Genomic DNA, 15,115 nt, shown 5'->3' with positions numbered 1-15,115 from the left:
AAGGAACAAGGAAGACTCAAGATCACCCCTGGTTTCTGATGTGTGTACTGTTAGCGACTGCAAATAGCCAGAAACAGAGAAAGAAAAAAAAAAAAAAAGCACGTTTAGAGTGGGGAGATAAGTTTAACATTCTGGGCTAAGGTATGTGGGGGGCATCTGAGTTAATCTGCTTAGATGGACCTTGGGGATGATCAATGTATAACTAGTAAATGAAGACATATCTGTGGATACTTACACTAAGTATATCAAGCGATAAGAGGAGGCCAAGTACAAATGTAAGGGGAGCAATACATATAAAGAACTAACATGGAACACCATGAAAGGAGGAGGACAGCAGTAATGTATTTAGTTACCAAATCAAAGATGAAAAGTGTCTCAAGACAAAAACTCTCTATCAACGGTGCCCAAATCATCAATAGATCGAGATAGTTTAAAAAGTCTCCTTGACTAGAATTTCACTGCAAGGCTAAGAAGAGTACTTTCAAAGACCAGAGATTAAATGAGAAGTAAATGAAGCAAATAATTTAGCAATTATTTCAAGAAGCTTATCTGTAAAAGACTGTTAGCTGGACAGAAGGGTAAAAGTGGTATATGGAAAGATTGCTTGGCTGATGTTTCTTTATTTGTCTTGTTTTGTTTTGTTTTGAAATCATAATATGAGAGAATTAATTTAGATGGAATGGAAACCCCAAAACATTGATGGTGATGTTGAGATGTTGAAGAGGTCTCATATATTGTTGTCTATTTTGTCCTATGAAGAAGGCAGAGAAGTTATCTCTTGAGGGTACGGTTACTGAGAATCTAAAGAGCTGGGGGGAAAAATACTGAATGTTTGAAATAGCCTTTGTGAGACCAAAAACTCAGTGGGGGGCACTATAATGGCTTTCTAGTCGAGGTTGAAGACCTAAAGTTGGTGGTGACCCCGATTTACACTTTATAGAATGATTTCCAGCAATTCTAATCAGAGAGAAGGTACTGAGAATGCAGAGTAGCAGACTGGTTAAAAGTGATCTCGTGGCAATTAGGTAATACAGGAAAAAAAAAAAAAAGAGGAAAGAGGAAAGGTGGGTGAAGGTATGAGATGATCAATCCATCCAACAAATATTTACCTGTATTAATCCTTTATTTCTTAAGCATTTGTTAGCTAACGAATATGAACAATATCACATGTTATACTTTAATGTAACTTCATTATTTGACTTCTCAGCTTGGGACAATATATTTTACTTCCTACCTGTTAAAATTAAGGTTTTCATCTTATTCACAATATTTCTCATCATCTCAAACTCATTCATTCTTCAAAGTTAGCAATTTATAATTCGTACATTATCAGTGATTGTCGTGCTTACATTGTCTTCAGAAATCCTAATTTCTATGGGATGAGAGGCATTCTCAGGTTTCCAGCATATTTAGAAGAGATTATTTTTGTTTTTCTTCAGAGTAATCCACCTCTCTGGGGTAACTCTGTTACTTGAGGGCTCTGTGTAAGATCTGCAGCTATCAGAGAGAGAAATAAAAATAGAGAGTTTTTGCCTTTTAAGAGCATCCCTCTTATTTCCCTTCTTTACAGGTATTCTAAGATAGAAAACATGGAAAAAATGTTTCTTTAATTTTCTGTCTATAAAATACAGGATTCCAGAGATTGCATGACATTTAGTGAATAAAATAATCTGACGTTAAGTGAATAAAATAAAATAGTAGTTAGAATAAAATAGTTAGAAAGTAACACATGGAGATTTAACCAAATACTTAAAAGAATTAAATCAGAGGCAAAGTTTTGTTTGATAGTAACAATGCTACTAAATGGCCTTGTTGGTTTTAGAATTATCCTATTAACATAGAGAGAAATTTTCACTTGACAAATATCTTATAAAATCATGAGACAAATGAGAATCATGTTATATCTGATCAAGGTAGCAATTTCTGCCTGAAAAAAAAAATCAGAGATATAGTTTTGCTCAAAAGAGGAAATCAACCATTCGGAATATTTAGAATATTCTAATATATTTGGGTTTTCTTAAATCTGTTTTACTCAGTATTTTTCAATAAATTCTAGGTCTAGGACCTAGACCTACAGTTTACTCAGCCATGAAGGGGGGAAAACACTGAGAGCCGTGATAATTAGCTTCTTCATTTTATAATTTAATAGGACCTTGATGAAGAGCACAGTAATATGTGAATGAAAACGTGCTTTGGCATAGAGTAGGGAACTGGAAGTTCTGAGGAACCTGGACATAGAAAACTGAGTCTCACAGCTCAGGGATGAAGGATGATTCGGGGCTCTCTAGTCCCCAAGGGGCTAGAATGGTTAGGAAAAGAATTCGAGTCTGTTGATGAGATTTGTGTTTTAGTTCAGAAAACACTGTCTCATAACATAGTATCAAAATTGATGTGATTTGCTGGCATCTCTGCTCTCAGATATAGTAGCTGATTTCTGTATATTTTCTTTTTTTCTCCTTTCCAGTTACTTAAAAACACAGCTCTGGCCAAAACAAATATGTAAAAACTTTTATTTCCTTGTCTTTATTTTTATGCTATTTTGGCATCATTATACATTTGCAGATTTTTGCTAGAACTTTGTACATGTGCAAGGACTTTTTGAGGACTGAGAAGAGGTTACCACCTGCACAGGACTATCATTACAGGTATTCCTCAATATATCCAAATGATATTAACTAATAATCCTGAGAGCGTTAATGCACATATGCACACATATACACGCATACATGAACCTAGATTTTACAACACATACATCACAGATCCAAACACATCAGTAAACAGAAAAGTTGAGTAAGTTGTTTACATAATAGCATTTGCTGTTGATAACAGTTACTACCACAGGTTCTAACACTCACTCTTCCTATTTACTGGCACTCTTAACAACTATTCTACATTTAAGACATTAAGAACAACATATTAAAAACACTGAGGAGTTATACTAATAAACACGTCAAGTCAAGTCAATCACAGTGGGATAGAAAAAAATGTAAATTCCATCTGCTAGAGTGCAGTCACTTATCTTTTTGAAAATCGCATCACTAATTGCTCATTGGAAATCTTTCATTAAAGGAGCTGCAGGAGGACACCCATATATAACTCAGGTTTAGGTGGGGAATCAATTTGTAATGCAGCTATTGATAAGAAACAAGTGTTTTAGAGCACTAAAACTGTTGCCAGGCAGAAATAGAGTGTCATTTTGTAGCAAAGATATCAAAAGAAAAGTCAGTCCAAGAAGTAGTCACAAATAAGCACAGGAAATTGCAATTACAGGCAACGAATAAATTTTTGAATCAGTGTGCCAGGAATACCTGGCTATACTACACCTTCAGTGGAAAGGTCGGTATTAATAATAACATCTTTTTACTTTTCAATACAATATTATTTTGAATAGATCTTCTGGTAGATTAGTCAGAGCTGCTTTTTGAAATTAAGTTGTGATTTGATCAACTAAATACAAAACAAAAAGCAGGATAAATATGTCAACCATTAGTAGGATAACAAATGTTATTTATTATTTAAAAAAATAAGTAACTGACATTTAAATAATCTTAAACGTTCCAACAAAATTCTCAGAAGTTTTCAATGATGTATAATTAAAAAAAAAAAACAGTCTTACTGAAATCAGGGATCAGGAGACTTAATACAGGTCTTTATACTTGCAAATTAAAGCAATTAAAGGTTTTAAAAAAAAAGCGGGGGAGGGCTGTGTAAAGAAAAGTGTGGCCACTGCTAGTTTCACCCAGCTTATTATAATTTAAACTCATTGGGATATGCCAATTAAGTTACACTTAATTTGTCGTACAATTATGACAACAATATATATTACTTCTGGCTGTGCTTAATGAATATGAGGTATTGTGCTATGTGTTGTACACACCTTTATTTTATGGACATTATTGCGCCTCTTTTACAAATGAAAAGTCAGAGGGCTTGAGAAGTTGACTAACTTCCTGGTAATCACAGAGCTACAATACATGAGAACTAAGCTACAAACCCATATGTTGTCTAAATCTGCGCAATATTTTCTCTAAGTGGTATCTTAAACTTTTGAACACTGGATTTTTCTGATCTGAGTAGAATTCTAAATAAATAAGAGATTTAGAGCCAGGCTCTGGTTTCAAATATGAACATGCTATTTGAATATGATGTGATCCTTAGGCAGCTAACCGAAACTTTCAAAATCTGTTTCATCCTCTGAAAAATGAGCATAATTGTTAAGCAACTCAATGAGTCTCTGTGATCATTAAATAAAGTGACTGGCATGTTGGCAGAGTGGCTAGCAGATAGTAACATCTCAGTTAATGGCAATCATCATCTTCATCATTTCCACCCTTGGGGTAGGTATCAAGCTCTTTTATGTTGTTAATTGTTATTCTCTCAATTATACTTTCTCAGATCTGAACAAGATCTTTGATTTTGTCATTGATTATGTGTGATATTGGCAAAGTCATATGAACTACCTTTTCCTCATCCAGAAAATGGAGGACAGGGAATATTACGTCTGTTTTATCGCTGGGTTGTTTGACATGGGAAACTGTATTTCATACGTAAAAGTAGTTTGTAAGTCAGGCTGTAAAAACATGGAGATTTAGACCATGTTTTAAACAAAACAAAACAAAACAAAACAAAACAAAACAAAACAAAACAAAACAAAACAAAACCACCAGCCCTTCACTAGCTGTAGCAGACATTACTAATCAATCAATCACCGCACTCCAGCTTGGAAAAGGTGTCCAAGAATCCTTCTTTAGCAGAGTGCTCCAGAGCCATTAACACTTAATTCAAGTTGGCACATAGGATGAAACTCATTTGTCACCTTCCTGATCACTAGTTTTCATCAATATCCACAGGCAAATTCATATTTACCTCTCTCACTAACTCCTAAATTTTGTTAATTGAATAAAAAGATGTTGATTGATTCAGGGTTTCTGCATTCTCACAGTTAAAATAAAAATTCAAATGATTATAACTATAAGGTTGTATAGCCCTCTAAATTCACTCTCTGTCTGAAAAGTCTAAAGATTTATTTCTAGTTTTAATTTTACTCTGCTTAACTAAAGTCTCCAGTGATAAAAAGTTAAATTGAGTTTTGTAGTTTCTTCTAACTGTTGGCTGTTGACTTATAACCAGTGCAAGAAAACCTCATGAATATGCGTATAAAATATATTGAATACGCTGATCAATATGTTTTGATATTGCCTATCATCATAACTCTACCCTCTGCTGCCTGAGAGCAACCAACTCAGGACAAGCCAAATGAGTCATTCTGACTTTCCAGATCACTACCCGGTGTTTCTAATTTGCTTTATTATTTATATTTATTTGCCTTGAGAAATAATGGGGCATCGGAATCAGAAGGAAACATACTCTCTGCATCTATAATCCCCGTATCTATGAAATTCCAAGTCTTTTGGGTAGAGTACTAGTAAATATAATGAGGGGCAGGGGGAAATAACCCTGATGACTCTGCTGTGTGCCCTTAAGAAAAGCTACTTTCGTAGAAAATTGTGGGCTTTGGGGTCACAGGTTAAAATCTCAGCCTCGACACTTTTCAGACACGTGATTTCAGAACTCATTGAATACATATGAAATACAGTCATTAAATACATCAATGATTAGTGTGAAGAAAGTAGCTAGCACTTTACTTCTTGCCTGGTAGGAGTTTAACAAATGCCATTTTTTTCTTCTCTTCTGCCCATCTGTCTTTACAAATTCAGACTGACTCAGTAGTAGTAGGAGAAATCTTTAGTGCACCCCAGAATTGTGGCTGAGGGAACTGAAGTGACCTCATGCTTTTCCTTATCACATTTCTCATATTGTACCCTCCTGCAGCTTGATCATACGTCCCTGTCCACACTCCAGTATCCAATTTACCCCATGAACAACGGCTTTTCCTCTTGTTCTTTGTAGAAATCAGGGAGAAAAAGAGCATGTTTAGAACCTGCTATTTACTACATGTTTCACATGAATTATGGTATCAAATTTGCATACTGATCCTATGAAGTAGGTATTATATCCTAGTCTTGCAGGTAAGAATACTAAAGTCCAGATTATGTAATAAATTTCTTCACTTGTATGAAAATAACTCAAAGTTTTGTATGTCATAACCAGATCTATGTACTTTTCACTGACTTATTCCAGACTGTGATCTTCTTCTAAGAGGATTGTAGAATCTTAGAATGCCACATTTCCAGGTAAAACCCACTAGGATGAAGACAACAGCTGATGCAGGCTGTGGGGGAGGATCAAGCTCAGGAGTTCTCTTTTCTTCTGCAAGAATTCTGGCCTAAGGCTATCTTTTCTGATTGCACTGTCTTTAATTCTAAACTGCTGACTGGCTTCTAGCCACAACCATGATCTTACTAGATTACAAGCCATTTTTGCGAGCCTCCAGATAAATGGCATAAGCTCTCACTGTCCACTGAGAATTCCTCACTAGTCAATTTGACTTTTTCCCTTCAATACAGAACAATTGATGAAAAGCAAAGAACATGGTTCTGGCTCTGAAAAACATTCCAAGAGATAGTTACATAAATAATAGGAAACAAAAGTGTAATCATTAAAATAAATGTTTTATCTCTAATAGTCAATAACTTGAAAGAGCTAGAACAATTTATATTGACAATGTGGACACGTTTGAGTACTAAATGTCAATTAAATGTCACATATGCATACACACACATGCAACAAATATATCTATCACATTATTATTTTGTGAATTTTGTATGTTTGCTACATAAAAATGCACATTTTTGAGTGACAAAAGAAGAGCCTGTTCTATTGTTATATATTTGATTCTGTTTTTCCTTAATAAAAAATAGAACTAACAGTGCTTTATTACATACCTTGAAGAAATACTGAGCATTAATTAGCTGTGCATGAAGTAATCTGAGCACCTTGGAAAAACAGCAATAATAAAGTACATTTCAATGGGAAAAATTAATATGCACATAAATGCATATCTTAAATATATTCATATAGATCGAATTTCTACTTATATGTGTATGTATATTAAATTTATATTTATACATACATACATATTTAATTTTTTCCTCACACATTTATGTATACATATACAAATCTGCCTTTGTGTTTGCTTATTTATAAAAGTAAAAATACTTCAAGAAAATCCTTTGTGAATTTTGCAGTTCTTTGAGGATATCTCCATTTTAAATGTCTGGAATGTGTGTTATGAACAAGAAATAACTTCACATTTTCTTGAAAAGAAAAAGCAATTTCACAGTGCACAAAATGGCTTTGAGTAATATGGATGCTTCTTTTCACTGTGTTCTTAATTAAGAAAGATTGACACCTGTGAAGGTTTCAAGCCAAATAAAAGTCCCAGATTTTAATTAGCTTTTCTAATGGTTATGTTTTCCTGCTAGAAGACATGTGCAAATCTACCAACTTTTCAGAGAGTAGCAGAACATAAATAATATTAATAATGATGTTTATTACTTCCATAAGTATCGTAGTATGCAGTCGTGCAGGGAGAGCACTAGATTCAAAAATTTAATACGCCACAGTGGCTTTTGGCACCCTCTCTTCCACTTTTATAACCTGCCTTTCTCGCTCTCTGTTCTCTACATCTGACTGCCACCCACCATCACTGAATCTCTGTCTCCTTACACATGCCTCTGAGTCTTCTTACCTTTTAACTGCCCTGCCCCATCCATGTTGAAGTCAGATTTTCACAGATAGGGACCCACTTCTGTGATTTTTCTAGCCTCTCTTACAACAAATACAAATACTGTTTTCCATTACTACGTGCCTTCAGTTTAGAATATTGATAAAGTAACCTTTGTTAAATTAAAATATTATATAGAAACGTAAGATAATTTGTACTCATTTTATTAATAGCTGAATACTGTATAACATGTTTCTCTTCCATAAGGGATGCTTTTATTTCAAAAAGGGAGAAACATTAACTCAAATAATGAATCATGGAAATCGGGATTTTAAGTAGTGTTTTTCAGTCAGGCACAGGTAAAGTGATATCCAAACCTCATCTGATAGATAACAATGTACTTTATATAACATCTCTGAAAAATAGCTGAAGGAATAAATATCACTCATTTATCACATCACAAATCACTGAGAGAATATATGACTAATGATAGGGTGGAATCTTGAGGTAATCAATTTGATACATATAACTTTTCATGGAAGTCTTTTCATAATTGTGTCTATGCAGGCTATACACATGCATGCAAACACACCGCTTGCAGGCACGCCCATACATGCATACATCTCTATATTTATTTTGGACCCAGCCTGTCTATTCATTATTTTCAACCATTTATATGTTCTATAGCAAGTCAATTAATTGTATCGACTACAGAGTGATTTAATTAAGTCATTGTGTTGGCTAAAAATAAGCCAATTTTCTCACATTGTCTAAACTCAGCTATCATGTTTATAGAATTATTATACTTCTATGGATAGGAACATCTGCATATAAATTTTACAAATTGCTTGAGATTATTTGACAAACACATTATCATTTGGAAGCTTACTTTAAATAGGATTTCAGACATTTATTTGAAAGAACAGGAGATTAATAAAATTAAAATTAAAGAGATGATTAAATAATATAAGAGTTATAAACTCAGAACAGTTGATTCTTTTCAATAAATGAGTTGTCATTTGAGACATTCTAATAAATAACATGTAAGTATTAGGTTAATAAAACACAAGAAATTTTTTTAAATTGAGTGTGAAAAATAACTTAAAACAATTAAAACAATTTTGAAAACATTGCATATTTAAGGTGTCATAATTTTTATGTATTGGACCGTTTTGTTTCTTTTTAAAGATAGACTCAGTGGACTTTTAGAGGCATATTCCTGACATCTTCAGGCATCAGTATATTTAAAAGGGATGCATAAAAGCTATTAATTGACTAAATAGATATGTTATAGAGTGTACATTTGAATTTATAAAGATTCAGTCTTATACCCTGAGGAGATTAGTGTCAAATTTATAAAATTATAATATTTTCTTTGGATGTGAAAGCTCATGTTTTCTAGAGAACAAAAGATTAAGATACCTCATCTAACTTCCATGCCTGGAACTATAGCTAAATTTAAAAATTAATGCAGAGTGTAGTGTCACACTAACTTAGTTCAACTCTCCTCAAATTTCTTTCCCCATTCCCTAAAAGTCCACCATTAGAGATTTGCTTTTTTTAAAACTAGTAAACAACAAAAAATAATATACTTGTAAAGGGAGTGCCATTTACCTCATCAAAAAGGGATATAGAAGTGAACATTATTTTACTTTTATATGTCTTACTTTTTAGCATGGGAGGTGGAACAGACATTAAAAAATAAGAACATGTATTATATATTAGATATGATGATTTGAAGAGAAAAAAAAATAAAGATTGGAATAAGAGCTGTCAATTGGATGATGTCTTGAAATTCTAGATATATTTGCCAGGGAAGATCTCACTGAAAGAAGGTGTTACTTCTACAAAGAATTAAAGGACATAATCAAATGAGCCATGTAAATATCCTGGAAAATAAATGTCCAGGTAGGGGGGAAAAAAAAAAAACCCACAAGAAAAAGTACCTATGGCAGGAGAGTAGATTTGACAAGAGCTACTCTTTTTTTTTTTCAGAGTGTCCTGTTTATTGAAGTGGAACTTTCTGAATGAGAAGGTACTGCTCGCTCAGTAAAAAAAAAAAACAAAAAAACATTTTCTGTAGCACTCTGGATGGCAAGCAGACAAGCAAGCAGCAGGAAGTAGAGTAAGAGAAGGGATAAGAATGTTAACCACAGGGGAAAAGGTTTTGTTGGTAAAGGCTGGCTTGAAGGCCAACTGAATTGGAGAACTAGTAAAGTGTTAAAAAGAAAAGTGAAATCTAACCCATGTTTAATACTATCACTCCAGTTAAGTATAAAATACGGTATGAGAGAAACACACAAGAAAACAGAGCTTGTAGGGGAAGGAGTCTTAGCAATAACCTAGGTTAGAGATTATGGTGCTTGGACTTACATGGTTGCCCTGGTGATTTGAAAAGGGTTGAGAATAACTCCACGGATTTTAACTTGAACATTTGGAAGATGGAGTTGCCTTCAATTGAGATGGAGAATGCTAGTTTTATGGAGGGAGGAATATCAAGACTTCAGTTTTGGACAATATAATTTCCAGTTTATGTACAACCATGAAAATGAGCAGCCTACCCATGTGGAGCCCAGACTTGTTGGTAATTGTTTGACTACCCGAGAATCTCTTATAGAGCTAATCTATTACAGATTCTGGGATTGTTTGAAATTACAAAGAATTAAGTCAGGAGTTGTATTGGAAAGTGAACCCAAAACTGAAGCACTTGAAAGATGATGGTGGCAAAACTCAGGGTCTGTTACAAGGACGGGTTATTAGTTTTATAGTCTAATGATTTGAAGTTCAAAGCTTGGAAACTTTAAGGAAGAGACAGAGGGGCATTTGGATGAGGCTGTAAGTAACATAGATGTCTACCCCATTGTTAGGTCCACTGGTAGAAATTATGGAAAGAGAACTGCCATCAGTCAAGAGAGGCACAGAAGAAATAAGAGTCCTCAGAGAACTAGATTTCTATTAGAGTGAGATGGCAATGAAACTTCTAGAGAAGAGGTTAAGAATGTAGGGCACTAATAGGATATGCAATGAACTCTAGAGGGTGCAGTGAAAGGTTTACGATAAAGGGGGATGGGAGACGGGAGCAGAGTAGGAGAAATGGATGTGAGGGACCAAACAGAGAGTTAGGGTGCCCTGTGGTAATCAATTTAAAAATCCTAGGAAATGTGTGTGGTAAAATAAGAAACATATTTGGGCTTTGTTCCCTGTTCCTGGCACAAAGCTCCTGAAATCCTTGGAATTTACTGAGTGATAGGAGTGTCTCTTGTCATTCATAAGGGGCTCCTTTTGAGCTTATGCTAATGAGGTAACTTAGTATGGCTCCGCTAGATAGCTTCAGGATGGGGCTAGTCACCAGAAGGACCAAGAGATTAGAAGCCTGGAACTTTCAGCCTTACGCAATGACCCTCCTACCCCTCGCCCACCGCGCTCTGGGTAAGGGAAGGGGCAGGTGCAGAATAAGCTCTATAAAACCTCCTGAACAACAAGATTTGATGAAATTTCCATGTTGGCGAATATATCTACCTGCTGAGAGAGTGGCACACCTCAGTTCCATGTGGATGGAACTTCCTGCACCCCAGACCTCTCTGGACCTCACCCTGTAAACCTCATCATCTGGATGTTCACCTGTGTCTTTTATAATAATTTTATAATGAGCTGGTAAATGTGAGTAAATGTTTCTCTGACTTCTGTGATGTCTTCTATCCTGCAAATTAATCAAACCAAGGATGGGGTTGTGGGAACCTCCTATCTATAGCCAGTGAGTCAGAAGCACAGGTGACTTGTGATGGACACCTGGACTTGTGATTGGCATCTGCTGTTGGAGAGGGAGTAGTCTTGTAGGCTCACTTTTAAAGTGAGCCCATAACTTGTGGGATCTGTATCTATCTCCAGGTAGATAGTGTCAGAATTGAGTTGTATTGTAGGACACCCACTCAGTGTCTCCTGAGAATTGGAGAATTGCTTGGTAGAGCTGGCAAAACCTACTAATGGCTTAAATAGTTTTATGGCAGATGATAGTGAGGAAATTATTCAGTAAGGAAGAAGGAGGTGGCCAATAACCCCATTTCACACCTGCCAATGAACAATAGGAGCTGGGAAAAGAGGATCTTATATTGAGAATTCTTGGCTCTCTTTTGACTCCTATAAGAAGGATGTCATTACAATGAAGTTAAGATTGAGCACTTGCTGTATTCATGAAGTGATCTGGGGACCTGAGGATCCACAAAGAGGTCTTCAATGACTAACTTAACAGGGTAAACACTTTTGAACGTCTAAGGAAACATGATGGAATTTAGTTTCTACACATTGCATGTTCAAAAACCAAAGTTTATCAAGGTGTTTAAAATTTGGCAGAGTTTGCTCTGAGGTTCATATATTATTCTCAAGAAATGCACTAAATAAAAGACATTATACAGTATGTATAAGTAAAGGCATGAGAATAGTAATATCATTATGATTATATAAGAATAGATAAAGTTATATGCAAAAGGAAAATGTCATGAGAGAAATCTTGAAGTAGAAAAAATATTCTTGTTTTATTAACTAGTGTTAAAGTTTATTAGGAAGAATTCCAAAATTTTAAGTCAATGTATAGAGTAAAGCAAGTCATTTCTCTAAACCTATTTCTTTTACCACTTATTTATTTTTTTGGACCCCAGTGTTGTCAGCCATATCAATAGCATCCTGGGTCTTTTCAGAAACATCTAATGCACATCCAAACATATACACATAAATCAGTGGGATGAAAGCATACTCTTGCATACATTCTGCATCTTGCTTTCCCCCTCCACTTAATATATATATATTTCATGTTTTCTTGTACTAATTTTGAGTTATTTTTGCCTTTATTTTACCTCTATATAATTGGTAAATAGGTCATTCATTTTTATAGGTCATGCATTTTTATAAACTCATGAAAAGTGAGCTGAGAAAGCAGACTTGTTTTTCTAAATGGCTAACTGCCTCTACATCATTTATTAAGTTGCCATTATTGCCTCTGTTAAATTTAAATGCCTTGATTATCCTGTATTTTTATATTTACATGTGTCACAGTACCATGACCAAGTTCTTTCAATTATCATAGTTTTATAATACTTTTGAAGTATTTGCTAATATCATTCTATCTTCATTATCCTTACAGAATTGTTCTAGTGATTACCACAAGCTTATTCTTCTGGATGACCATTTGTGTCATCTTATTAAGAAAGAGGTTATTTCAAGAACATTCTGAACTACTAGAGTGAATGGCCTATTTAAGAAAATTTTCTGAAACACAAGGAATGCTATTTAGAGTGAGAAAATAAGACGAAAGTGATGGTGAGTTTATATTCCCCAAATTAGTAGAAGCAGAGTACAGTAAATCAGTAAGAAAGTAGCAAAAGCGGATATTATGGGAGGTTCTGCTGAAAAAGTTGGAGAAATTTCAGAATCTTTTCAATATTCTAGAATTTATTAAAGAGTTTCTTAAATGATTTTAAATGTTTGGCCAGTAGAAAAGATAACTTTTTTAGATTTTATCCTCCTTTACAAAGAATCTGCAAAAGTAGATAATAAGGAATGATTTAATTAGAAAGAAAGACATTAAATGATTACAAATTAATTAGTAAGAAAGACTATAATAATTCATACTGATGTTATGCCATTTCTATGGTTAAAATATAAAAGTTACACTTTTGCTGGTTACTACTTATTTAAATCTAATTCCCTTTGTTCTCTTCCATTTTACATTTAAGACCAGTGCCTGAAATGAGTTTGCAATAGTTTCTCAGGTTTCCTTGAAAGATATTTACGATTTCTTTTTGCTTTTATAAAAAAATGGAAGTCAAACTAGAAGAATATACAGTGTGTGATAAATTGATATATTTTTCATTACTTGAGAATGTGGACTATTTTCTCTCCTATATATTTAGCTGTTGTGGCTTTGAACTTTTGCACTTCAATCAAAGTGTAATTTTGAAGGAAGACTGTGTCTTAAGTTTTATTGAAGACTTAGCTAGGTTTCCTTTTTCACTGGCTGCACCAGAACCAAATATCCTGGCAGAGAAAGCTCAGTGCTTGCCACGATTTGAAGCACCCACCGCCCACAGGCATAATTGCCCATCAACTTGATCAAGACCTGTAAATTTATTTAGGAAGCCTACAAATTGGATTGATCTAATAATAAATACCCCTAAGAAATATCTGGAGAAAACACTGGAAACAAATATACTTCTATTATTACCTCAGCATCCACTGTAGTTAGCTCCATGACAGAAAACACAGAGAAACATTTCATGACATGTGGAAAATTTCTGACTGAATGATAGTGGGCTTTTTAGCTGTGCCCTCAAGAGGGAATAGATGTTTGTAACAATTATCAGCGTGCGTGTGTGTGTGTGTGTGTGTGCAAACACACGATATCGAGTAGTTCATATACTAATATATTATGTTTTAAAGTTTTAAAGGATATCAGCGAGACTTTGTGTGGTGCACACTTACAGACCAGCAAACTCATGTCATAAATATTGCTATGAGCTCTAATAACCAGTTACATGTTGGGTAAATACATTTAGGTTTAGAAATATCAAATTATTGGGTCATTTGCTATATTTCTAATGTGAAAGGCTCAGGGGAATCTATAAATACTCTAAACTCACACTTGCCATGGAAAAATTTTACTTGTCTCTGAATTATTACTTGGCCTCTGAAAATCATTATCATCATTTGGCACCCTTGGAGAGATAATTTACCTCATAGGGACAAGCACTTCCCTCCCAAGAGGGAGTAGTTTTACTAGCCTGAGCCTCCTAGCATCAGAAATACTTTTAATTGTTTCTTTAGTGCTGATAGCTTCCTTAAACTGTGAGAGTACTAATCATCTTATGCAAATACCAAGCCAATGAAATAATATGATGTTTGTATTCAAAGCAATTACATTGCAACTTCAATTTCTATTCCGTAGTCATAAATTGCAGTAAGAAACCCTGAAACATTCTGTGATTATTTTTATTGGACCTCTAATTACTAGAATATATTGGGAGTATTTTTGAAGATTTTTATATTTATATTTACATATATATTACACATAGTGATATCATATATATATATGTGTGTGTGTGTGTGTATATAGGAAAATTTACAAAGCTTAATATTTTAGTGTCTTGATACCTTACTTTCTGAAAATAGACTTCAAATACAAAACAATGTGATCGTATTTAGGAACACGATATATAACAAAAATGAAATGATCAACCATATTTATCTCTTGACTGTATATCCCACTTACTTTTTCTTTTCCTCGGCTAGTAGCTAAATAGCTCTGTGCAAGGCTGCTAGATTATTGATTACACACATCTCATCAATGGTTCCCAATACACACTCACATCTACATGCACATACACTCACAGATTCTGAGGCATCTTATTTTATTTTCAGTCTTCCCAATGGTCTGGTTTTCATTTCTACATAAAATGTACTCTAAATCACTCTGGACCTCTACCTTGGGCAGCTTTA

Source organism: Pteropus vampyrus, unplaced genomic scaffold (genome assembly GCF_000151845.1).
Source record: "Pteropus vampyrus isolate Shadow unplaced genomic scaffold, Pvam_2.0 Scaffold13, whole genome shotgun sequence".
Taxonomy (NCBI): domain Eukaryota; kingdom Metazoa; phylum Chordata; class Mammalia; order Chiroptera; family Pteropodidae; genus Pteropus; species Pteropus vampyrus.
Note: the sequence above shows the minus strand (reverse complement) of the source record.